General features: G+C 38.3%; 1 protein-coding gene and 1 long non-coding RNA gene across 3 annotated transcripts in view; one reads left to right on the forward strand and one right to left on the reverse strand.

Annotated features, from left to right (window-relative positions):
- MFSD6 (major facilitator superfamily domain containing 6) overlaps positions 1–7,876 on the reverse strand; it is a 57,920-nt gene extending 50,044 nt beyond the window's left edge. The window contains exons 1-2 of one of the 2 annotated variants that reach the window (XM_023528797.1): positions 7,541–7,876; positions 1,859–2,021 (exon numbers count right to left, since the gene is read on the reverse strand). The gene's annotated coding sequence lies outside the window, so the exon portion shown is untranslated. The remainder of the gene's footprint in view (positions 1–1,858; positions 2,022–7,540) is intronic. The other variant, XM_023528795.1, reaches the window with a different exon arrangement.
- Positions 7,877–8,444: 568 nt separating this feature from the next.
- Positions 8,445–25,262, forward strand: part of LOC111737865 — a 36,251-nt gene continuing 19,433 nt past the window's right edge. The window contains exon 1 of the long non-coding RNA XR_002779591.1: positions 8,445–9,241. This is a non-coding gene — a long non-coding RNA (uncharacterized LOC111737865). The remainder of the gene's footprint in view (positions 9,242–25,262) is intronic.

A 25,262-nucleotide genomic window follows, 5' to 3' on the forward strand; every position in this document is an offset into this window, starting at 1 on the left:
TCTGAAAGCACTAAATATCTATGGCACACATAGGCATCCTACTCATTTTCAAATATATATTTGAAAAATATATATGTATGCTGCCACCGTACATTTATTTCTCTATTAACTTTCTATCTTTATGTATTGTCTCAGATAGGGGGCTCTGCAACTGCAAGTATTTTCAAGAGGGAGCCTGGGAAATCTATCAACATTGAAATGGTATCTTCAAACCCCTTCTAGGTAACAGAATAGGTACAGGGTTAGAAGAGGAGAGAAAGAGGGAAGGATGAAACCTGGTCAGCACCAACACAGGCCACAGTGAAACCAGGAGCCACAGCAAGTCAGCACATCATTTGAAAACTGTCTCTATTATCAAATTATTTACCATTTTAATGAATATAAACACAATCTTATTTGTCAGGAAGCTAACAGGGAAAATGTCAGACTTATTTTTTTCAAAGCATAAAAGAGGATTTTAAAAAAATGTTCATACTGAAAGCTGAGTTATTTGCTTAAAGGTTTTACAGAAAGATTTTCCTCAATAAATTACTGCTTGCTGCACTTGAGAAGCAATTTACATAGAATATATATATATATCGCTAAAAAATAAAAGATATTTCAATTCTATTAAAATTTTTTTTTGGTTTATTTTAACCCCAGTTAATGTGAATCCATGTTTTATACACACAGACACACACAATTTTTTCTTCAAATCTTTTCAGACTAGGACTGATTCAGATAAATACAATTAGTATAGGACTATGGGTCTAAGATCTAAAAGTACTAGGAACACAGGAGAAGCAGACTGTGGAAAAATAAGAATTATAATGAGAAATAAAAACAGAACTCGAGGTTATTAGTAATATAACATTAGGTTATTACACTAATACACATATATGTAAAATAATACTATATTTATAAGTGTTTGATAATGCTTATTCAATAAGTCTGATGTTATTGCATGGCTATTCTGATACTATTAGACACTGAGGAAGTGTAGAGAGTTAAAGTACAATCTATCCAGAAGACAAGCCATTTTAAACAGAAATTTATAGGTGTGTCTTTCTCAGACACATCTTTTGAGTTTACAATTTAGATCAAAATATAGACCTCAAAGTTTAAAATACATTTTTCTATAAACAGGTAGTTACCACCAATGATTTTTATTTATATCCCTTAAATAATCTACAGTGTAAAACAATAATTTATATCCTAAGCACATTCCAGTATATATAACCTAAAATTGTTGTTTCATATGCTATTAGGACTCTGATAAATTGAGTTACTATGTGCTATCAGTTTCTTTCAGAAAAATATTTATTACCTATCCCATTAAAGAAAAAAGGTTTAATATAAATGCCATACCAATACTTTTGAAAATGAAAATATTCACTACTAGTAAGGATACTTCATTAACTAGGAAGTATAAACTTTCTAGATGGCAAAGATTTAAATGTAAGGATGCTTATTTCAAGTTTTCATAATGATCAAAACTAAAACAAAGTAAGCAACCAGTAATATGAGCAGTTAAATTATATCTAGAATTATAAATAGAACTTCATATCCACAAGATAGAAAGTAGAACTTAAGAGAACTTAATTCAAAAAACTTAATAGAATATAGGGAAATTCTCACACTCTATAGATCACATTCCGTGACGAAAAGTGACAAACTTCTATGTATTGTCAGTTTATATTTGTAAATCTATGTACTTCATACTAAATATATTTTAGAAAAAGACTTGAAGAAAATAATGCCAAAATGTTGCTAGGGGTTATCTCTGAGAAGTAAAATTAGGAGTTAATTTTTTTCTTATACTTTACTGGCTTTTTTCTTCAATGAACATTTATTGCTTTTAAAAAACATACAGGCATACCTCATTTTATTGTGCTTCACTTTATTGCAATTCACAGATGCTGTATTTTTCACCAGTTGAAGGCAAGACCCGCCACCAGCAAAAAGACTGAAACTTGCTTTATTGTGATACTTGCTTTATTGTGGTGGTCTAGAACTGAACCCGCAATATCTCTGAGGCATGCCTGTATAAAAAAAGGCCTTATTTTAAATACAAGTCATTTGAGTGACAATCTGGACACCTTTGATCCTAGTTGCTAAAGTGAAGTCTCCTTACCGGTTGAAACAACTGAAAGAACCTGTTACAAGGGCTTTAAGATATTCTTAAAAGAGATTACACCTTCAAAATACAGGGAACCTCACTGTATAGAAAATTAAAATGTGTGTCATTTTTATCCTTTCAAAAATTTAACAATGAAGTCTTTTATTCAAACTCCCTCATAAAGGTGAGTTTGGGTTCCATTTGTACATTAGAGACCAATTCCACAGAAATTATTTTGAAATAGAATTAAGAAGGCTCTCCACAATAGCCATAGAAGCTTGATTATGCTGGATTGGATCAGTACATTTCTTTAAAAGTCATAGATAGTGTGTGTGTCACTTTGTATCGTTTTGCGGTATGTGTTTAGTGTAGGGGCTTCTTGCTTTGCTGTGTTGAGAGACCTTGTTTACGCTGGGCTCAAATGTGTTCTACCTTAAGCCTGTCCCTAAACGTTCCCAGAGCAGTTATGAGAGATAGATTCTCCACGAAAGTCATACGGACCACTTATCTACCGTCTTGGGGCTTGGATTTCCTCTGGGAGTCGTGGGCTCTGTGGGCCAAGTCTCTGCTGCTCTTCATTGCACCCAGCTGTGCAATGGAGGTCTGTCTACATAACCACACAGAGAGCTAACTACCAGCCCAGGCTCCTCACTCACTTTCCCTTAGCGCTATTAACCCACAAATCAGGCTTGTTGAGACAACATCAGTTCCTCTTTCCAGTTCTTCTTTTATCCTCTATAAAGCCACACGAAAGCTCCCTCTGGCCATTGCTGACTCACGATGTCCCTGTCTCCCCCTTTCCCCGTCGTCCCACTCTTGGTCTCAGATCAAAATGTTTCTTCACGGTCAATCAAGTTGGACTTACCAGTGTTCTCCTTGCAGAATGTTCCCTGAACTTGTCTCCTCTTCTCAAATGCATCCCAGAACAAATATATAATATATATTTGTTCTGGGATGCAAAATATATAATATATATTTTGATATATATATATCAAAAAAAAAAAAAGGTGTCTTGGCCCTCCTTAACTGAATCCCCTTCATATGTTTGGAATATAGTTTTTCTAAGATCCTAGATTTCTTCCTACCTATTCTATTCTCTCTCATTCCATCCTCTACATCCTAAAATGCGCACCAGGTCATAAGGTAATACAAAGCTCTCATTCACATTTCCAAATTTTAACATCCCTTCGACACAATCATCAGCACATCCACAGCTTGGCCACATTTAAATTATCCTGGAACAAGGCAGAGGGAGGCTACTTTTAATATAAAAAACATTTGGGGGTAGTTTTTGTTAGTGCTGAAGTAGGGATGTGTGCTTGTGTGCTATTTAGAGCCACAAACTAGCAACCAAAGTTGCAATATCTATAGCAAACAGATATTAAGATATATAGGCTCAAGGTTTAGGTTTGTTTTTATTTTGTTTTGGTTTTCTGTTTTGGGCTCAGCACCAATAAATCATTGTTTTAGCGATGACTCTGATAGTTTCCAAAAGCTGCCCAGCCAACTAACTCATTTTGACAATGCCATTTTACAAAATAGTAAATGAGTATCTTCTAAATATGGAGAGTGGAAAAACAATTACACAGCAACTGTCACTGAAATCTAACAATAGGGCTAAGTACTAAATAATGTGTCATTCAGGATTTAGGACAACAAATCAGGCTGACACAGGCCCTTCTCACCCTCCAAAATGCTAGTAAAATATAGTAAATGGTCATAGGCAGCTAATGTTAATTAACTACAGAGGAATTATACCCAAATGGAATGTTCTTGATGGAGCCTTTAAGAGGTTTTCATTGCCCCACACATAATTCACATCAGATGTCTGTGTTCTCTTTTCCCAGGAATCTAAAATGCTATGCCCTGGGAAATGCCACATTAGTTTTGCTTTGAGGAAAACAAGTTTTACCTAAACTGGCTTTGTACTAGGGAAAGATTTTGCTCTTGATCTCTGGGTTTAAAGAGAACCTACTGAACATCGGAGCTCCCTAAATCAAAAGACTCAGATTTCCCTCTGCCCAAAACAATTATAATTAGAACCTTAAATGAAATGTTGACACCTAAAAATGTCAAGAATATCTCTTCTGCAAAATAATTTCATAATTACCATTTCTTTAGGATTGCCTACTATATTTATAATAAACTAACCTTATTTGATTTCCTTCATGTATAAAACACAAGTGTGTTTTCTTGATTCTGAAAGGTCTGAATGTATTTGGCTCTGGATTTCTAAGTCTGAGAAGAGAAACGTATTAAGTTTTTAAGGATTCTAAGCAATGATTTTGTTAATATTACGTAAAACTGAGAATTGTGGAATTATATATCATAAATACATATGCACATCAGACTAGATTAATTTAAGAATTTGCTGCTCCTGAAATTATGTTACTAAAAATAATTACACCTGCAGTCATCCAAAGTGCCACACTTTCATGAAATGACACAGCAGGTAAATTTACTTCTCCTACTCGTGTATTCTACATAAAGAACAATCATGCTTCCAAAGATAACCACCACTAACTACTAAGACCAGGAAGAAATTCTTATTACCCTAGTCCAGCAGGTAAATTGGTGTGTGCATCAAAGCATTCTTACTGAAGAGGAAAAATGGGGGTGCTGTATACTAGATACTGTTAGAAAAGGTAAATCTCAGTCGTCTAAGACTCTTCACCCTTTGCTCCCACACCCGCAATTCCCAGGATTCCACCTTGCTCTTTGATCTCCTGAGTGTCATTTCACTTTTCTAACATAATGGAATTTAGGCACATTCCATTTTTTTCTTATTTTGGATTTGTATGAAGTGCATCAATTCTACTTTTTTTGTTTCCCTTTTTAGTTTATATAACAAAATAACACTGCTTGCTGCAAATTTTTTTTAAGCCCAAACATATTTTATAAGGTAAAAAGTAAAAGCACTTTCTTCTCTACATCTCATCTCACTTCCTTCAGGTAGCCACTGTCGCCTGTTTGGGGACAATGAGGTAAACGTATGTTTGTATGCAGGTTTAAGTATGTGCAATACTATAAATCTCTTCAGCAATTTCCTTTTTTCACTTATTATAGCTTGATTTTTCCCAAGACAATGTACCAAAGCAGCTAGCAGACACATTTATATTATTGCATTTCTCCTTTTCCCTACAATGAGATTGCTAAATCAGGATTTACTGAATATCAAAAGAAACAAAACAAAAAAATCTGTCAACCTAATACTAAATATACCTTTTGTTACATTAGTTTTTACACTTGCCTTCAACCTAAAAATAGTGAGAACAAATGGGTAAAAACACATGCATTAATATATGTGCATTCTAAATAATCTTTCACATGGATAAATGTTATCATATGTAATTACACTGAAATGAAATTAATTTTCAAAGGCAAGAGGCAAAGGTAGGCACTTGTGAGGCTTAATGGGCCCTGAATAGGGAAGGACACTGGGTGGAAATTTCCTGGGCTTTGAAGCCAGGGGCACAGGGTCAAATCATATTCCACCTTTTACTGATTGTGTGGTTTGTGTAAATTCCTAAACCTTTCTGAGCTTTTTTTTTCATCATTCACAAAACTAGGGAAAAGATTCATCTGACAGAGATTTAGATATTAAGTGTTAAGATGGTGTCTCGAACATAGTAAGGGCTCAAAAAGTGCTTTATCACTGTTAATAATCCAGAAACTATTAAGATAGACAGTGATCCAAGATCTCATACCTGCAAACCTTGCTCTTTTGTTTACCTTGGTTTAGTTTGCCTTCGGTTTTCATATTTACCTTATTTGTATAGACACAGAAAAAATTACTGTAAACAAGCTTAGTGGCTTTAATGAATTACTGAAATATGATCCTGTCTCCTCCTACTCCCCCCAGTGTCTTGCACTGGACTGATTAGCAATGTCCCAGCCTCCTGCTATGCAATCCTAAGCTTTACTTACAACTTGTGATAAACACAAGCCACCTGACTACCACTAAATAACTGAAAATATGTTCCATGTTTGCTGATGACCAGCAGCTTAAAGTGTCAAAAGCCAACCTTCCCAATGACGAAGCTTCTTAGCCTCTCCTTTTACTTAACAAGGCCATGAATGATGCATATGCCTTTAGCTGGCTAATGGCCATGTCTTGGGAACGAGATGCTCTGCAAACACCCAGGATCTACCAAATACACAACTGCTTTTAGAGAGTGTTGCTGGCCAACGGTATGCCCATCCACTCTTAACATTTCATCTATATTGAAGATTTAGATTAGATTTAGGTTAGATTTCCACAAATCCTAACCTTCTAGAGCAGTTAGGGGAAAACCTAGCCATTATACTATCTATCTAACCGCCTACTTTTACATGTGACAAAATTGAGGCTCTGCCACATGTGACAGGCCCAAGGACATATAACTATTTAGACAGCAGTTGGGATGAGAACCTCGACTCCTTTATTTTGGGTTCTTCCTACAACGTACAAGGAAAATTTTCCCGTAGCTCTGTAAGATGTTTATTAAATATTTTTGGATGAAAGGAAATGTTTGTGGTTACTAATGTGTGTGGGAGGCAAAATGCACCGTGTGCTGGCCTTAAGGGTAATTAATCCACCTGTCTGCCCGCGTGGGCCTGGGATAAAGGAGAGGGAAAGTTGCATTCGGATTTTTTTTTCACCATCCTACTTAAATTTACAGGAGGACTGTGTAGGGAATAAATAGGACCCAGAAGGACTAGTAACCACCACCACCTCCTCCCCCATTGTAAGAAGTAAGGAGGTGGGGAATTTCTCCTAGGATGGCAGCAGGCAGGGGAAGAGGTTAGTTGTTTTTTTTCTTCTTCTTCTTCCCCATATTTATTCACCTGGGGAAGCAGATGCTGTCAATTTCCTCCTCTTGCCACAAGAGTGGCCACGTCCTTGTCACGGCGGGGGGGGGGGGGGGGGGGGGCGGGGAAGGGGGCTGTCTGGGGTTTCTCCTCCATCCTCCCTAAGATGTTTATAGCAAGGGCGCGAGTGAGCCAGAGTCGAGAAGGGCCTGGACACTGGGGCCCAACCCTCAACCCCACAGCCACCCGAACCCCCTCCGGCGGCCGCGGGCGCCAGGCGAGGGCTCCCTGCGGCAGCGCCTTTGTTTTCCCGGCTCCAGTTACGTTTGCGGAAGTGCTGCTCGAGCCGAACGCGCCGGGGGTGCCGGCTGCAGCCACCCCCAGCACCCCATAAAGATGACAGTCGACACCGAAGAGGAGGGGAGGGAGGGAGCGGCAGGGCCGTGGGGCTGGGAAGCGAGACACCCGCACACGCCCTCCCTCGGGGCCCCTCCCCCGAAGCCCCCTTCCCTGACAGCAGGTGTGCGCCCCGGAGAGGGGCTCCGGGTCCTGCAGCCGAGCTGGTCCCCAGCGCGTGAGGACAGGGTGGGGCTGCCGTCCCCCCAACCCCGGCCTAGCGCGTTCCTGCCCCGTGGGCCGCGGCGGACTCACCTGCTACGGGCGAAGGTGGCGCTTAGCTGCGGGGGGCGCGGGGAGTCATCTCCCCCCCGCGTGCGGCGGAGACTCGGGGCGCCGGGGCGGCGGCTGTCGGCGCGGCGCACACCATCTCGGGTGGGTAGCTGGCTCCTCCGGGGCTGCGGCGGCGGGATGCGGTGCGGGTGGGGCGACCGGGGACGGCGAGCCGAGCGCACCCACCCGCGCGACCTTCCCCGCTCCTCCTCGTTCTCCTCCCACCCCTCGGGCCGGGCCTCCGCCGCTCGCTACCGGCTGGACCCGTTTCAGGGCTGAGCGCCGCGGACCCGCCGCCAGGTGCAGCGCTCCGCCTCCTGCGGCGGCAGCGGATGCGTCGGCGGCGGCTCCTCCCGGCCTCCCGCCCGCCCTGGCCGTCCCCGGGGACCTCGCGGCACAGCCCTGCTGGAGAGGAGCTCCGAGAAGGGGAAAGCGGACCGCGAGGTGCTGTCCCCCCGCCCCCACCTCGGTCCTGGCCGAGACCCCCTTTCCCGGGGAAATGATGCAAGCCTAGCTCCAGGGGGAGCGGCGGAACTTGATGGCCGCCTGGCCGGGAATTGTGATAATAAATATAGGCGACGTTTATTGAGTGCTTATTAAGTGCCAAGCACAATACTAAGGCTATTAATGCATTATCTCAGTGTCTCTAGTCCCGGCCTTGGCAGACTGTCTTCATTTGACCCAGGAAAGAGGAACTGGGAGGGGGACGGAGAGGAAAACAACGGGGATTTCAGGACTCACCTGGAAAGGAATACACGGAGGCCAAAGCACCCTTTCAAATGGGGAAGATGCTACTGAGTATCTATCTGGCGCTTTTCTGAAGCGGTAACCATGTGTGTCGCACTAAGAACGTAATTAAAGTTGTATTTCTGGTTAGACAGGCAGAGAGGGTGGTTATAAAAGGTATCATTCCGTCAGCAGGTATTTTTGTGTGGCTGCGATGGGCTCTGGGGATGCCAGATCCTATTTTCAGGGATCTTATGGTCTTGTTTTGGTAATAACAACAACAATAATAATGACAGCTAATATTTATGAACATTTCTTATATATAAAGCACTGTTTAAGTACTATTTATGCCTCATCATAATCCTGGAAGTATAGGTAATATTATTCCTATTTCACAACTGAGAAAATGGAGGCTGAAATTTAATGTGACCTATCCAAAATTACTCAAAAGTGAAAGAAGACAAATCTTTTATCTCCAGGGTTTAAGCTTTTAACCACGAAATCAAACTGATGAGAATTTTATGGGCCTTGAAGTTTAGGATTTGAGGTCTCTGTTTAGGAAAAATAAAACAAAATTACAAATGCAAAGTTGCTCTGGCCCCTCCTGGAGCTTAAGCTATGCTAGCCTCATGATGAATCCACTTGCAATACTGATAAACAAAAACAAAAGCAGTAAGTGATAAAGTTTCAAATGAAAGAGGTCTGATGTGGCCTCGAAATAGCTTTCCACTGCATTATTTGAAACTGAACAGCTCACACAGACCTGTTTGGTAGCTGTCCTAATGGAATTATCATTCTTTTTACCTGTCCAGACGGTAAAGAAGCAACCTTTAAAAAAAAAAAGAAAAAGAAAAAGAAAAGAAAAGAAAGAGAAAAGGCAGGAAATGAACAGAAACTCCAGGTCTAACATGGTTCAGGTCTGTCCTGCGTATGGAAGGAGAGGAAAAATTGGGAAAGGTGAGTAGTTCTTGACCTACAGCTGCTCAAAGACAGCTCCATGTTGAAAAGTGAAGTCAAATCTTCCTAAATTAAATCTGGTAATTCTGTTTCAGGTAGAACAGGATAGCCTCAAGGGTCAGCATAACAGAAAATGTTGTTTTAATTGGCTTTGTTAGGGCATGAAGTTTTTCCCGGCAGCCTTTTTCCTTTTCATCATAACTTAAGGTGGAAACGTGCATAAACAAAAAGCGATCCTCCACTCCTGCTGCATCTCCTTGCCCTTGGTAAGGTAGCTAAAGGGTGTGGTGTGGAAATTAGCTCCCAAGTATATTGTCAGGCAGGCTATCCCTGAGGTAATTGCATGGAAAGGCTCAAAGACAAGATGTGGAAATCGCATGACTTAATGAATCTACTTTAAATGCGGAATAAGAAGCTGGGGGAAAGAGAGAGGGTAGGTGAAGACCCTTAGGATAGATAGGTGCAGCATTTGGTATATTCTTTGAAAAGTTCTAACCTGTGCACTTGTCTCTCCTTCCCTTTCCCCATCCTCTCCCAACCATTCTCCTTCCCTCTCTCCCACCCCCCACCCCCCCACCCCACCCTCTAGCGCATCAGCCCTCCCCCTGTCCTGATGGTTTGGTTACAAGGACCAGAGTTGAGGTTGAACAGGGGTACTTGGCAGACAAAGTATGCCTGGTGCCAGAGCCAACACATGCTTCTCTATTGAGAGACGGGAGCAAGTATGCCTGAGCATATTTCTAGCTCACCAGTTATCCTGGTTAGTAGCTATGGATTTCATCTGCATTTCTCAGGCAGAGAACAGATGGAGGCTATATGGGTGTGTCACCACTGAGTGGTCGTTTTAAGCCTTCCTAAATATTGAGTGCTCAATGTACTTCATGAATATTTACTGTATCCAGACTATTTGGTGCATACGTCTTCAAACCCTTACTCGTTATGTTCAGCTCATGCTTGCACTACTTTATCTCACAATCTACTTCTACTTTGATTTCATCTCTCCTCCTTATAATGTTTTTCTTAACTCTTTTAGCAGAATTTGTTATTCTTAAAAAACAAAGCAAACACAGTAGGTAATAATAAGAACAATAACAGCTAGCACTTATGTAGGACTTACCCTGTTCCAGGCACTGTTCAAAGCACTTTCCATGTATTTGTTTATTTAATCCTCACAACAATCACATACAGGTAGGTACTGTTATTATCTCATTTTACAAATGAGAAAACTGATGCATATAAACGTGAAGTAACTTCACCAAGGTCATACTACTAGTAAATGATGGAATCTGCATTCAAACCTAGGTGGTCTGGCTTCAGGTCCCTTGTTCTTAACCATCCTTACTGCTTGCTCATGTAAATATTTATGAACAAGTGTACTCACATGTGGAGGGGCAGGGATCTCACTTTTATGCAAATGATATAATCCATTTTTCTCTGCACTTCTCAGCAATATTGGGCACTACCGACCATCCGCTCCTTGAAACTATCCCTTCCTCCGACTTCTGTGACCCACAACTATGACTCACAACCTTTGTGTTTTGCTCTTCCCCTCTGGCCACTGCCATTTGTATGTTCCACTTGGATTTCGTTCTAGGACTTTCTTTCTTCTGTTTTATTCTGTGATTGCTCTCACCCACTCCCGCGGCTTCAATCAAAAAATATTTAAGGATGCCCCCATATCCCTCTTTCTAAGGCAGCTTCAGATCCATATGGCCAGTTGTTGAGTAGGTTGTTTCACAGGCACTCCAACCTCACTAAGTCCCACGTGAATGCTTCGTGATCTTCTGCCCCTCCCCACTCACTCTTCTAGGTTCCCAAACCATCACCCACCCAGTTGTACAAGGCCCTTATACTCAATGCTCCCTTTACCCTTATCCTTACACCCAGTATATTAGTTTCTTATTGCTCCTATATCAAGTGACCTCAAACTTAGTGAATTAAAACAACACAGATTTATTATCTTACAAGTCTAGAAATCTGAAGTCTAAAATGGCTTTTACTGGGCTAAAAATCAAGGTGTCTGCAGGCTGCAATCCATCTGCAGGCTTTAGAGGAAAACCCATTTCCTTGACATTTCCAGCTTCTAGAGGCTGTTCACATTGCTTAGCTCATGGCCCCTTCCTCCATCTTCATAGCACATCACTCTAACCTCTGCTTCAGTTAGCACAGTGCCTTTTCTGACTCTGACCTTCCTGCCTCCCTCTTATAAGACCATTGTGATTACATTGGGCTCAGCCTGATAATCCAAGGGAATCTCCTTTCCAGGGCCTTCATTTAATCAAATCTAAAGTCTTTTTGCCATGTAAAATAATATATTCACAGGTTCTTGAGATTAGGACATGGGCATCTCTAGGAGGCAATGATTTTGCCTACCGTACACCCTGTCGAATGCCAAACACTCTGGAGTCTGTCTTTCAAAATATGTCTGGAATTTTTCCTCTCTATCTATGTGCCATGCTAATCCATAAGGTTCTCTCTCTTCTGCCTTGTGACAATCATTTCTGTGGTCTCTCTGCCTCCATGTGTTCTCTTAGCCAATCAGTTTTCCCTATCACCACCAAAGTGATCTTTCAAAGCAACTGACTATGTAATTTCTCTGTAGTCCCACAGGGTTGCACAACACCATGGGAGTACTGTTTAAATTGTCTTGTGCCTCCTGGATATGCTGCCCGCAGACCTTACTCTTCTACTTAAAACCCATCCAAGGCCCCCTTTACTGTAAGAAAGAGATGTGAAGTCCAGTAGTTAAATAGGATTAAAAATTATTTTCTTGGGATGGCTCCATAGTTTAGTGGTTAGCACGTCTGCTTTACACGCAGAAGGTCTGGGTTCGTGCCCCAAGAGGAGCCATGGACCATACCCCCAGGCCCCTGGTGTATCAGCCCGCCTCCCCCCCACCCCAATACGCCAGGGGTTCCAGGCCCCGGGGCATGCTGTGAGCGAGGGGCCAAGCTGTGAGCATGTGAGCGTTTGGCAGGAGATGCCCCACCTTCAGAGATCCAGTTCTTAATGGGAGACCGCATAGCAACATCCATAGGTCAGGGTTGGAAGGGGCGGGGGGTGGAATTAGAGAGAGAAATAAATTTTTTAAAAAATTATTTTCTTATCTAACAGTCTCAAGTAGGCAGTCTGGGCTGATAGTGTGGCCCCACCATCAACACAGCACATGGATTCCATGTCTGGTCCAGGGTAACTACTTAAGGTCTCATCACTCCCAGCACTTGGGACAGGACGGGTATAAGTTCAGTCACTTGAAGGGAAACCCTAGTATTTTTGCACACATTACCTATCATATCCCCTTTGCTGAAACAGTCACATGACCACATCTGGTGCAAAGGAGAGAAACAGTCTTTAGCTGAGAGGCCATATGCCTAGCTAAATTCTATTACTGCAGAAGGAAGGGAGAATGGATTTGGGGAGTCAACTACAGTCTTCCACAGGGAGGAAAAGTAGGCGCCATACACGAGAAAAATGGAGGAACGTAATTTAGATCAAATAATAGGGAAGGATTCTTTGAGAAAGTAACAGTAAACTGAAACCTGAGGCATAGGTAGGAGGTGGCCAGGAAAAACTCTGGAAAGAACTTTTCCCACAGGAGCAGACTTGAGGTAGTAAAGAGTTAAGCATTGGTGACTAGAGCAGATTGAGTGGTGGGCTAAGGGGAAATTTCAAGAGATGAGATTGCAGAAGTAGACAGAGGCCAGGTCACGCAGAAGCCTGTGCTTCATGTTAAGCATTTTGAATTTTAACTTATATTCAGTGCAATCCGTTGAAGGATTGGGGAGATCTGATTTGTACCTTTAAAATATTGCTATGACTGCTGTGTGGAGAATGGTGTGGGGTTGGCAGAAGTAGACGTGAGATCCATTTAGAAAGTAACCATTGCTGAGGAGAGAAGTGAGTTCCAGTGGCTTGGACCAGAGTGATAGCAGTGGAGATGGAGAGAAGTGGATGGATTCAAGAGAGAATTTTTGGAAGTGTATCAGCACATTTAGTGATATATTGGGTATGGGAGGCAAGGGAAAGTAGGTGTTAAGGATGACTCACAAGTTTCTGGCTCAAGCAACTGGATGGATTGTTGATAACCTTTACTGAGAGAGAGAAGACTGTGGGAGGAGCAGTTTGGAGGAAAGACAGGAAAAGCTCAAATTTTGGCATAGTAAGTTGAAGATGCCTGTGAAACTTGCAGGTGGAGCTGTGAAGTAGGCAATTAAGTGTGAGTCCAAAGCTCAGACAAGAGGACTGGACTTGGCAATCATCAGCACTGAGGCGCTATTTACAATCGTGGGGATGAAGGGGATTACTACAGAGTGAATATACTGAGAGAGCTCTGAGAAAAACCAATATTTACCAGTTGGTATAGAAGAAGGAACTAAGAAGGATCAGCCATGGGAGTAGGAGGAAACTCAGGAGGGTGTTGTCACTGAAGCCTGGAGAAGAGTTTTTTATTTAAGCAGGAGTGAATGGATACCCTCTCCTTCAGATCTCAGATAAACATTTTGTCCTCCACAGACTAGGCTTGTTGGCTCTCAGTGACTTCATGTACCATGTGCCTTCTCTATCAGTGCACTTTATCAAATACTATTGTAATGACTGTTTTCCATGCTGGATTGTAAGCTGCTTAAAGACAAGGAACAACTTTGTCTTGTTCAAGATTTGTATTATTTTGTCTTATTTGTATTATTTAGCATGTAACAGTCCACATACAGTGGTTTAAGCAAGATTAAAGTATGTTTCTCATGTAAAAGTTTAGGTAAATAGATGACTCCGTGGTGTTGGGGACCAGGGGACTTATGCTCTTTTGATCTTATTGTTCTGTAATCTTCAAAATAATGCTTCCATCTCAAAATTCAGCATGGCTGCTCCAACTCTTCCCATTGTGTTCACATTCCAGTCATTGGGAAAGAAAAGGAGAAGAGGAAGGCATGTTCCTTCCTCTTAAGAATATAACCAGAAGTTGTACATATTACTTATTTTTCGATTCCAGTGGCAGAACTCAGTTGTATGACTACATCTAGCTGCAAGGAAGGTTGAGAAATATAGTCTTTAACTAGTAGCCATGCACACAGATAAAAATCCTATGCCACTGTAACTGGATCATAGAACCTGACAGTTGGAGTATGATTGAGCATAACGAAGGTGCAGAGGGATAAACAAAAAGTTCGCAAAGTTGATTGCATCACAAGGAAGGAAGGGGCATGGAAGGAGAGTTGATAATTATTTATTGAATAGATAGATGATAAATAAATGAATTCAATGGTGACAGCAGTAATGAGGTTGGTTCCTTTTCGTTCCCCTACCATCCTCTTTTCTTCACTTAGCATTGGCTTCATGGAGCAAGTGGGGCTTACACTGGACTTAACGGATGACCTAAAATGTAAATAGGCAAAAAGAAGGCTATCTTTTATTCTGATATCTTTTTAATTTTCTTGATTTTTCCAAAGATGGACGATCATATCAACCTATAAATGATGATACCGTAGTCTCCTTTTATATGTGTCTGTGTGTATATATACACATATATGTTTTTCAAATATTACATTGATAAAACAATTATAAAGATTCATGATGATCAATAGTTGCTGACTTGTCTTATTACTTTCTTCACTGTGAGTGCCTCTTTTGCTTTACTACTGAGTATGAGGCTAGCTATTGCTTTGAGATAGATCATTCTTAATTTGGTTACTAAAGTATCCTAAATATGTTTAATAAGAGTTTTTAAAATTACTAATAAGTGTTTTAATTTCCTTTATGTATTTTCTAGATGTTTTCCTGTCTATTCCTAATCCAGTTCCACATCTTATGTTGTTTTTTGTCTTCTATTATGGTCATCTTAAATGATAATAAATCCGCAGTGGAGCACAGAGTTAAGCCCTGGAGACAGAAAAAGTATAAAATCAAGTTCTTCCATCAAGAATCTTGTGATTTACTAGTAAAGACATGACTATAAATAGATCGATTATAATAGAAAGTAGCATATGCTATGAGTGGTACACAGATTAACTTTTCAAAAATATCACTTTCATCATGTTCTTTTTCTCCCAAGAAAAGTTCATTAGAACCTTATGGCCTAATGCATAAAGTTCCAAATCTTTAACCACCTTCAATCAAACACTAAGTCTTGCCAATTTTATCTTCTTGGTATCTCTCTAATATGTTTCATTTTACCCATCCCTACACACGCTACTCTGACTGAGATCCTCATGCAACAGTCTCCATAATGGCTTCCCTGTTTCCTGCCTTGCACATCTATCCAGTACAAACTAAGGCACTTAAAATGGATCTCAGTTACATGATTTTTAAAACACACTTATATTTTAATTTATGAAACTTTTTATTAGAGTATAAATAGTATACAAGTCATAAGGGTAAAATTCAATGAGTTATAATAAATATAACAAAAACTGTGTAATCACTTCTAATACCAAAAAGTTGAACAAACAGCACCCCAAAAATTCCTTTATGACCCTGACAAATTACTGCCCTTTTCTTCTCCCCAGAGGTACTTATCATTCTTATTTCTAACCCCACAGATTAGTTTTGCTGTTTTTTGAACTTTATATAAATGGAATCAAACAGTATGTAATCATTTATGTTTGATTTCTTTTACTCAGAATTACATTGCTGTGTGTAATTATTTCATTTCCAATATACAAAGATACCGCATTATTTTTTTCTGTTGATGGACATTTGGATTATTTACATTTTTTGGCAATTATAAATAATGCAGCTATGAACATTCCTGTACTTGTCTTTTGGTATATATACATATATATATGAATTTCTATCATAAATACCTAGGAATGTAATTGCTAAATCATGGGATATACAGGTTTTCACCTTTATTAGCTAATACCAACCAGTTTTCCAAAGTTACAAGAATTTATACTTCTGTCAGTTTTCTTGTTTCACATCCTTGCCCTCACTTGGTATTATCAGTCTTTTTTTTTTTTAAATGTTATATTTTGAAATAACTTTATACTTACAGAGAAATTGCAAAGGTAGAACAGAGAGCTCCCCCCTCCCCAGCCTTCTCCAGTATTAATATCCTACATAACCACAGTACAATGATTAATTGGCATTGCTGCCAATACCACAACTAAACCCCCAAACAAACCTGATTTTGATCTCACCAGCCTTTCCACCAAAGACCTTCTGTTCCAGGATCTAATCCAGGATTTCATACAATGTTCATGTCTTCTTAGTTTCCTCTAATCTGTGATACTCCTCAGTCTTAACTTGTCTTCCATGACTTTAATACTTTTAAAGGTTACTAGTCAGGTAGCTGGTAGAATGACCCTCAATTTAGTTTTACTGATACTTTCTCATGGTTAGATTGAGGCCATATATTTTGGGGAAGAATGTCACAGAGGTGGTGTGTGCTTCTCAGATCATATCAGGGAGCACACACATTGTGTATTCCATTACCTGCGATGTTAATCTCAATTCCTTGCGTAAGGTGGTGCCTGCTAGGGTTTCTCTGCTGTAAAGTCACTGTCTTTTTCCTTTATAGTCAACAATATTTGGGAAGAGACACTTTGATGCTATGCAAACATGCCATTTCTTCTTAAACCTTTATTCATTAATTCTAGCATTCATTGGTTGGTCTTGCCAGCAGCCATTATTACTGTGATGCTCTAATAGAGATTTTTCTATTTTTCTTATTACTTCTACACTTATTAGTTGGAATTCTCTGTACAGAAATGTTTTTCCTTCTTCCCCACTTATTTATTCAATCATTTATTTATGTCAATATCGACTTATGGATATTTATTTTATTCTTTGACTTAAAATTCAATACTATCATTTATTTTTTTTCCTCAAATTATTCTATTTTTTGCTATTGAGTGTTCTTTCAGGTTGACATATGTGTCTTTTTTTTCCAGAGTGGAATTTGAGTAAAATTTAATTTCAGCAGAATTTTAAATATAAACAGGATAATTTTGCCATGAACTTTGTCAAAAGACTTGCTAAAATCAATCTTCATATCATTTGCTTCATAAACTTGTTTATTTTATTGTGGTAAAAATATATAACATGAAATTTACCATCTTAACTATTTTTCAGTATATAGTTGAGTAGCATTAAGCACATTCACATTGTTCAACCATCATGACCGTCCTCAAAACTTATGTTTTAATTCTTAAAACTTTTTATTAGAGTATGAAATATACATACAGAAAAGTATACAGGTCATAATGGTAAATTCAATGAGTTATAATAAATATAATAAAAGCTCTGTGTAATCACCACCAATAGCAAGAAATTGAACAGAAAGTTTTCTTAAATAGAATATAAAAAATCCAAGCTATAAAAGAAAGTAATCAATAAATTAGACTTTATCAAAATTAAGAACTTTTGCTCTATATAACATAATGTTATAAAAATGAAAAGGCAAGGCATACAATGGGAGAAATTATTTTCAGGCATAGATCCAACAGAGGATTTATATCTAGAATACATAAGAACTCTGACAACTCAACAAGAGAACCCAATTTTAAAACTGGACAAAAGGTTTCAAAAGACACTTTACCAAATAAAATATACAGATGGCAAATAAGCACATGAAGATGTTCAGTATCATTAGTCATTAGAGCAGTATTTTCAACTGTTTGCAATTTTGCCTCTACACCCTGGAGACATTTGGCAATGTCTGGAGACATTTTTGATGGTCACGACTCAGGTGGAGGATGCTACTGGCATGCAGTGAGTAGAGCCTAGGGTGCAACTAAATTTCCTACAATGCACAGGACAGCTGCCACATACAAAGAATTATATAATCTGAAATGTCAGTAGCGATAAGTTTGGGAAACCTTGCATTACAGAAATGCAAATCAAAAGCCTGATGAGATACCAATACATATGCAGCAGAACAGATGAAAAAACAAATAGGTAAATAAAAGACCGAACATACCAAATATTGAAGAGAATATGGAGGAACTGAAAGCTCATACAAAGCTGCTGGAAATATAAAATAGTTATACCTCTTTGGAAAATAATTTGGCAGTTTCTTAAAAAGTTAATCATAAACTTACCCCAGCTATTACTTTCCTAGGTATTTCCCCAAGAAAAATGAAGGCATTTTTTCCACACAAAGACTTATATACAAATGTACACAGCAGCTTTATTTGTAATAGTCAAGGACTGGAAACAACCCAAATATCCATCAAAATGTGAATGAATAGACAAATTGTGGTTTATTCATACAATGAATACTAGTCAGCAATAAATAGGAACAAACTACTTTAGCATTAATGAATATTCAAACATATGTGGATGAATATCAGAATAATTATCTTAAGTGCAAGAAACCCAATACCCACCTCCAATAAAAAGAGTTCAGTATAATTCTATTTATAAAACTCTAAAAAATGCAAACTGACTTATAGGACTAGAAAACATCAGTGGTTGCCTGGGAATAGAAGTGGTATGGGACAGGAAAGGGAGAGAGGGAAAAATTACAAAGGGACATGAGAAGATTTTGGAAGATGATGGATATGTTCATTATCTTGATTGTGGTGATGGTTTTGGGGATAGTTTATAAAAACATCAAATTGTACACTCTAAATACATGAAGTTATTGTATGTCAATTATAACTCAGCAAAGCTGGGTAGGCAGGGAGGCTATGGCTCATGTTCTGTGTTAGTCGTGTCTTCTTTCCTGGTCACTATTAACTGGACCAAATCTTATTTTATAAACCAAATGCAACTCTGCAGTACTGACTGAACTGAAAGGAAGTCAGTACTTCAGAGTAGTCTTGCTTAAAACTCCATCTAGGAGAAGTGCCTCACTCACATTGGATGCTATCAAAAGACCTAAGATTTAGGAAATTTAGGAAATTTCAAGTTAGGAAACTTCTCTTTCTTGCTATATAAAGTTAATGTTTATTTTTATAATAAAATCTCATTACTAAGAATAATCTGTATATGTTAAGGAGCCAGAAAAGTACACCTACTTAACACTCATCCTCCACACTCTTGCTAAAGCATTCTTTCAGAACTTCTAGCCAATGCAATAATAAAAGATGAGTTAGACATGTTAGAAGGGAAGAAACAAAATCATATTATTTGTACTATTTGATTGTATACCTAGAAAATTCAGGCGAATCAGACCAGAGAATTATTAGGATAATAGGTTTATGTAATTGGCAAGGTACAAAATTAATATGCAGAATTCAGTGTTCCCAAATATTTCAAAAAAAAAAAAAAACCACTGTAAGGTTGGAAAAAAATGATATGATTCAGAATAAGAAAATCTTTACGATCCTGCTCACTTCCTCTGAAAATTTTCTAGTTCTTCTGTATCCTTCTCTAAGTGTTATCTTGAGAATCAACTAAAATGTGTTTAGATCATTATGCCTTTCTGGAAAAGCTATCACTGTGGTATCCAAAGTGTCATAGTTTCCTCTTGATTCAGTGTAATGCCTTGGTTTCTATTTCATGTAGCAGATCTCTTGAAAACATGCCACAAGCCACAGCCTGATCCCATCTCATCATCTGGTTGTCTAGGAATTTACTAATAAGTTCATTTAAGTCAAATGGTGTTTATTATTAAAAACATCCCAGCCATTCACTGTGGGACCCTGTTCCTGAGGGCCCTGAGTTCCCTCACCGTGGGCAGATTACTGAACCTTTCTAGGTATGAGAGTCTCTTACATAAAATGAAAGAACTTGGAATTGGTTATCTTTCAAGTCTCTTTAGCTGTACATTTTTGCAATTCTCTACAATCTGTAAATCTCAAGTGTTTTCATCTTACTTTAAAAATATTATGCAGTAAATAGTATTTCACTTTAAAGCAAAAGCCCTGTGCGGTAAACATAAGTTTTTGTGTTGCTGTTGTTGAAAATTTGATTGTAATATTACCATTATTCTATGTATCCTATATTAAAAATATTATGACATGGCACACAGAGAATATAAAAGGAATCATAATTCTGTCTGTCTTAACCGAATTGAAATTTGAATCTCTACTAAATTTAATATTACTAAAATAAAATATGAAAATTTTACATCTTTAATTACCAAGTCTTCATTTTTATCATTGATAATAAGTAATGAAGTATCAATAGTTGAGAAATTATTCAGTTATTCAGTTATTTATAAGGCACTGAAATTCTAGTATAGTCCTTGCTGAAATGGAGTGATACAGAGCACAGAAAGAAGGAACTTGCAGTCTTAGCAGAGAAATAAATATATTTAAATCGTATTTCAGGAATGTATGTTATTTGAGGAAAAGCACATGTTTGTATTCAAGTGATCCTCCTTATAATATTTCTTCATAATACCATGTGTAATACTGCTTTGGAGATAACTAAATATGTGAAACTAGCTCCAACATCTTAACATTCTGTTAAGTATTTTGGGGAATATTCATTCATTCAACCAATATTTCCTAAGTGCTTACTTTGTGACTCACTGTTCTAGATACTGGGAACACAGCCCCATTTTATATATATATTTTATATATATATTAGTTATATATATATCCCTACTCTCATCATTCTTACATTCCATAGAATACATATAACTTGTAACCCAAATGTTATTTTTTTTTAAAAAGAAATGTTGTATCAACTTTATTACTGTTTTCCCTAGTTATAAAAGTAATTCTTACATATTGGAAACAAACTATAGTGATACAGAAAATGATTCTTTTGTAATCCTACCCCCTTGGTGTAATTACCATGAATAGTTTGATATATAAACTCATAGACTTTTTAGAATATTTTTTAAATTTGCAAACTGGATCACTGTTCTATAAATTTTTTTTTTCACTTAGCAACACAGTATACCAATACACCATACCATGAGTATGTTTTCATTACAATGCATCTACACCTAACTCTCCCTTTTTATTGGTTGCATAAATACATTATATAGACAAATATAATTTATTTTAACCATTCTTCTATTGATGACCATTGAGATTATTTCCAGTTTTTCCATTATGATTAGTGTTTTGTTTTAGAAATCTTTGCTTAGCCCAAGATATTCCAAATTCACATTTTGGGACCTAGAGAGAGACAGAAAGTTCCAGCTGGTAGCTGGACTGGACAGTGGGAGGAGAGACAGAAATTGGAGATTAGAGACTTTGGGCAGCCAATATCTGAGTGCTTAAGATCCCAGATAAAAGAGGAATATAGAGCAGTGAGCCTGGTACTCTGCATGCAATTTCACTTCAAGGCTTTTCCAATTCCTAAGTTGTCCATGCTTAGGGTAAAAGGCTGAGAAACCCAGTAAAAAGTAGCTGGGTACTAAGAGCCTCAAAATATGAGACTTTGATGGTCTCACCTGCTTTTCTTCATTTCCTTTGGGGAGTGGAGAGGCAGGAAGAAGGCCTCGAATGCCAAGCTGAAGCATAGCCAGTAGAAAGTCATCAGAGGGTTTTAAGGGAAATGAGGGCCTGACCAGGAATCAGTTATAAAATGTTGTCATTGGAAGAGACCTTGTGACTGTCTTGCCAGTGAAGGGACTGCAGCACAGGGAGTTTTGCCCCCACTCACAGTCAAATATCACCCACAGCAGCAGAGCTAAGACTACGACCCCTTAGTCTAGCTTTCTTAAGTTCCTACAGCTGTCTCAAAGCCATGTGTGTGCATAGGTAAGTCAGAGGCAAGGAGAGGTCTGCCCAAAAGTGGTAAGTTGGGAATTTGAAGGATGAAAGGATGTTGTTGGAGGCCAGAAAATGGGGAGAGAGCAGGGAGGAAGAGCTCGAGGATGAGAACAGGACCCCTGAGTTCTCCCTGAGGGAAAGATTTGGAAGAGGAGACCTAGAAGCAGAAAATTAAAATGGCTCCTCCTGAAGGAGAAGGTAGGCAGAATGGAAAGATGATTATTTTGGGAGCTTTTGAGTTTCATGGACTGGCAAGACATGGAGATGGAGATGGCCAGCAGGCAATTAGAAATATGTATCCAGAATTTAAAAGAGATTAGGGCTTTTCTCTATTCCAATCCATACCTTCCTTTATTCCTTCCTCTTTTCCATCTTTTCTTTTATAAATTTGGGAGTCAAATATATAGTTGAAGTTGCAGAAATGGATGAGATCTTTAAGTGAAAAAGTGCATAAAGAATTTTTTTAAAGCATGGTATATTTGATTTGACTGTTTTTAAAATCCACTATATATAATCTGATTCATCATGAAAATTAGATATGATGGTTCGAATCCCAGAAAAAGGGTCATCTGGATTTTACTTGAACCCATCTAATATCTGTAGGATTAACCGTAGTACAAATACAATTCATTCCATGGCTGGACATCTCAAATCCTTCATATTGAGTTCAAACTTGCTTCTCTATAATGTTTGCTCATTGGTTCTATAATATAAATATTTAAACTTTATTTTTCACAATAAAATGGTATAATTCAAGAAACACAGTAGGCCTCACTAATTACTTAAAATTGGTCAACTAATCATCAGCATATAATTAGTTCTAAAGAAGAGCAATAGAATATTAAAACAACCTGATCTACTTTTCTCACTTATTAGATTTGAAAGATTGATGCTATCTAGTGTTGGTAAGGATGTGAGAATAAATGTTCTCACCTTCTGTTGATAAAGTATCAGTTAGTACACCTGTTCTAGAGCATCTTTTGTCAATAGGCACCCAAATTTAGAATGTAAATTTTTTTTATGGTGACATTGATTAATGAAATCCAATAAGTTTCAGCTGTACACTTTAACAATAAGGCATGCATATATTTACCCTTTGTGTTCACCTCCCATAGTTAGATTTCTTTCTGCCACCACATATTTGACCCCCTTTACCCTATCTAGCTTCCCCCTCCCCCTACCCTTTTCTCTCTGGTAACCACTATAGAAGGTCAATTTTTGATCTAGCAGTTCCACTTCAAGAAATGTATCTTAATTAGAGAAGTGTTCAAATATGCACGTTCATCAAGTATATTTATTAGCTTGTTTTTTAATTGTAAATGTTTTCATTGAAATATAACATATAAATAGTAAAGGCACAAAACTTAAGTGTATAGCTCAATGAATTTTTACAAACAAAACATGCCTGTATCTCTCTCAGCCATGAAGAACTTTACTGGTCCCTAAAAAGCTCTCTCCTGCCCTTTTCCAGTCATTACCTCCAAAAACGTAGCTACTACTCTCACTTCAAAGAGTAGGTTCCCAGAGAAGCAGACTTTGAGATTATCATGGAACTGGGACCGATACTTGTGGGAGGGATGAAAAGAGGAACAGAGGAGAGGGGAGGGGAGAGGAGAGGAGAGGAGGGAATAAAGAAACATGATTGGGCAGATGGAGAAGTTTGTTTGCAACCTCAACAAAGTCTTTACCTAACTCTACAGGGAGCGCTGAAGCTAGGATGGCCCTTTGGATTTATCCCAATTTGGAGTGAGGGCCTTTACACCCAGCCCCAGGATTTGGGATATAACCTTGGGCCAGGAAACGCTCTTCAGCTGAGGCACTTCCTAAGCAGAATATTTCTGAAGGGGAACCTTGATGGTGCATTCCATTAGTTCTGATGGGTTTTGAACATCATGTAAATGGTGTAGAGTATATACTTTTGGTGTGTCGCTTCTTTTAATCAATACTGTATGTGTGAGACTCATCCATATTGTTTCATTTCATCTCAGTATACCATGGTATATTTACTCATTCTATTGTAGTTGGGCATTTGCATAGTTTTCAGGTTTTGTCTATTATGAATAATGTTGCTGTGAATATTCTCGTACGTGTCTTTTGATACATGCATTTCTGTTAGGTATAGACCTAGAAAAAGGTCGTAGAATAAGCATATATTCAACTTTATTAAATACTGCCAAATATTTTTTAAGTATTTATATAGATTTATACTTCCACTAGCAATGTAAAATACTTTTAGTTCCAAATTCTCACCAATACTTGATATTGATTAAGTTTAAGGGATTCTGGTATTTGTAGTGGCATCTCTATGTGGTTTTAATGCATTTTCCTGATGACTAGTGCTATTGAGCACTAGTCATTTAAATGCTCTCTTTTGTAAAAGGTCTTGTGGCCATTTTTAAATTGGGCTTTCTGTCCTTTTCTTGTTAATTTGTAGGAGTTCATTATATCTTTGGGATACAGATCCTTTGCCAGATATATATTTCAAATATCTTTCCCTACAATGTGGCTCAAATTTTCATTCTTTTATGCTTAGAAGGAAAACAACTCTGAGGAAAATGTCAACGGTAGTTGGTTGTGTCTGGATGTTGGAGTTTTTCTCCTTTTTACTTCTCCATATTTTCCAGTTAAGCAGCATGTAATGAAGAGAAAATTTTAAACACAAATGTGTTTAAAACGTGATGACGTAGTTAAAAAGCAACCCATTGGAAGAAGTTAGCCAGGACAAGAACTGTCCTAATTTGCCTTTAATGTTACCTATATACCTGTGCAAATCTGCTAGAGACACCTGGTGGAGAGTGTTGAGAGATTACAGGAAATGTTTGAATATGCTGTAATGTGCTTGAGAGGTTAGAGCATAAAGGGCCAGCTTACTTACCAGGTGAGAAATGTATGTAAAACACACTTATCATGTTAGTTTTCATATAACTAAAAAAATCCTTTAACTCTCAGTTGGGGTAGACCTAGCTCACCAGTGGGCCGGCCGATTTGAACCTGATCAACAAATATGACAAAAATTCAGATGTAACAAAAGACAGTGAGATTTGACCAATTTGGCGGGGGAGGACTACATAATTTGCAGTACCCAGGCAAAATAGAAATGTGGGGCTCCTTGTTCAGAAAGCAGGAGAAAAGGTAACATTAAAGACTAAAGTAAAAAGATTTTTCCTTTTGCTATCTCTCTCTCAGCCTGTCATGGTATTGTTTATTTGCTATTTCGTGTCATTCTAGGTAAAGAATATTTAAAATTTTTAATTACTAGCATGAATTTTACCATTCATCTCTACAATGTGCAATGCCAGTTTTAAGTGTAGATACAAGAACATTTAACTCATATATGGAATCACCAAAATTACACAATTCTCTTTCATACTTTGTGCATGGATAGATATTTTATTCTTACCAGAACA

Source organism: Pteropus vampyrus, unplaced genomic scaffold (assembly GCF_000151845.1).
Source record: "Pteropus vampyrus isolate Shadow unplaced genomic scaffold, Pvam_2.0 Scaffold2, whole genome shotgun sequence".
Classification (NCBI taxonomy): Eukaryota; Metazoa; Chordata; class Mammalia; order Chiroptera; family Pteropodidae; genus Pteropus; species Pteropus vampyrus.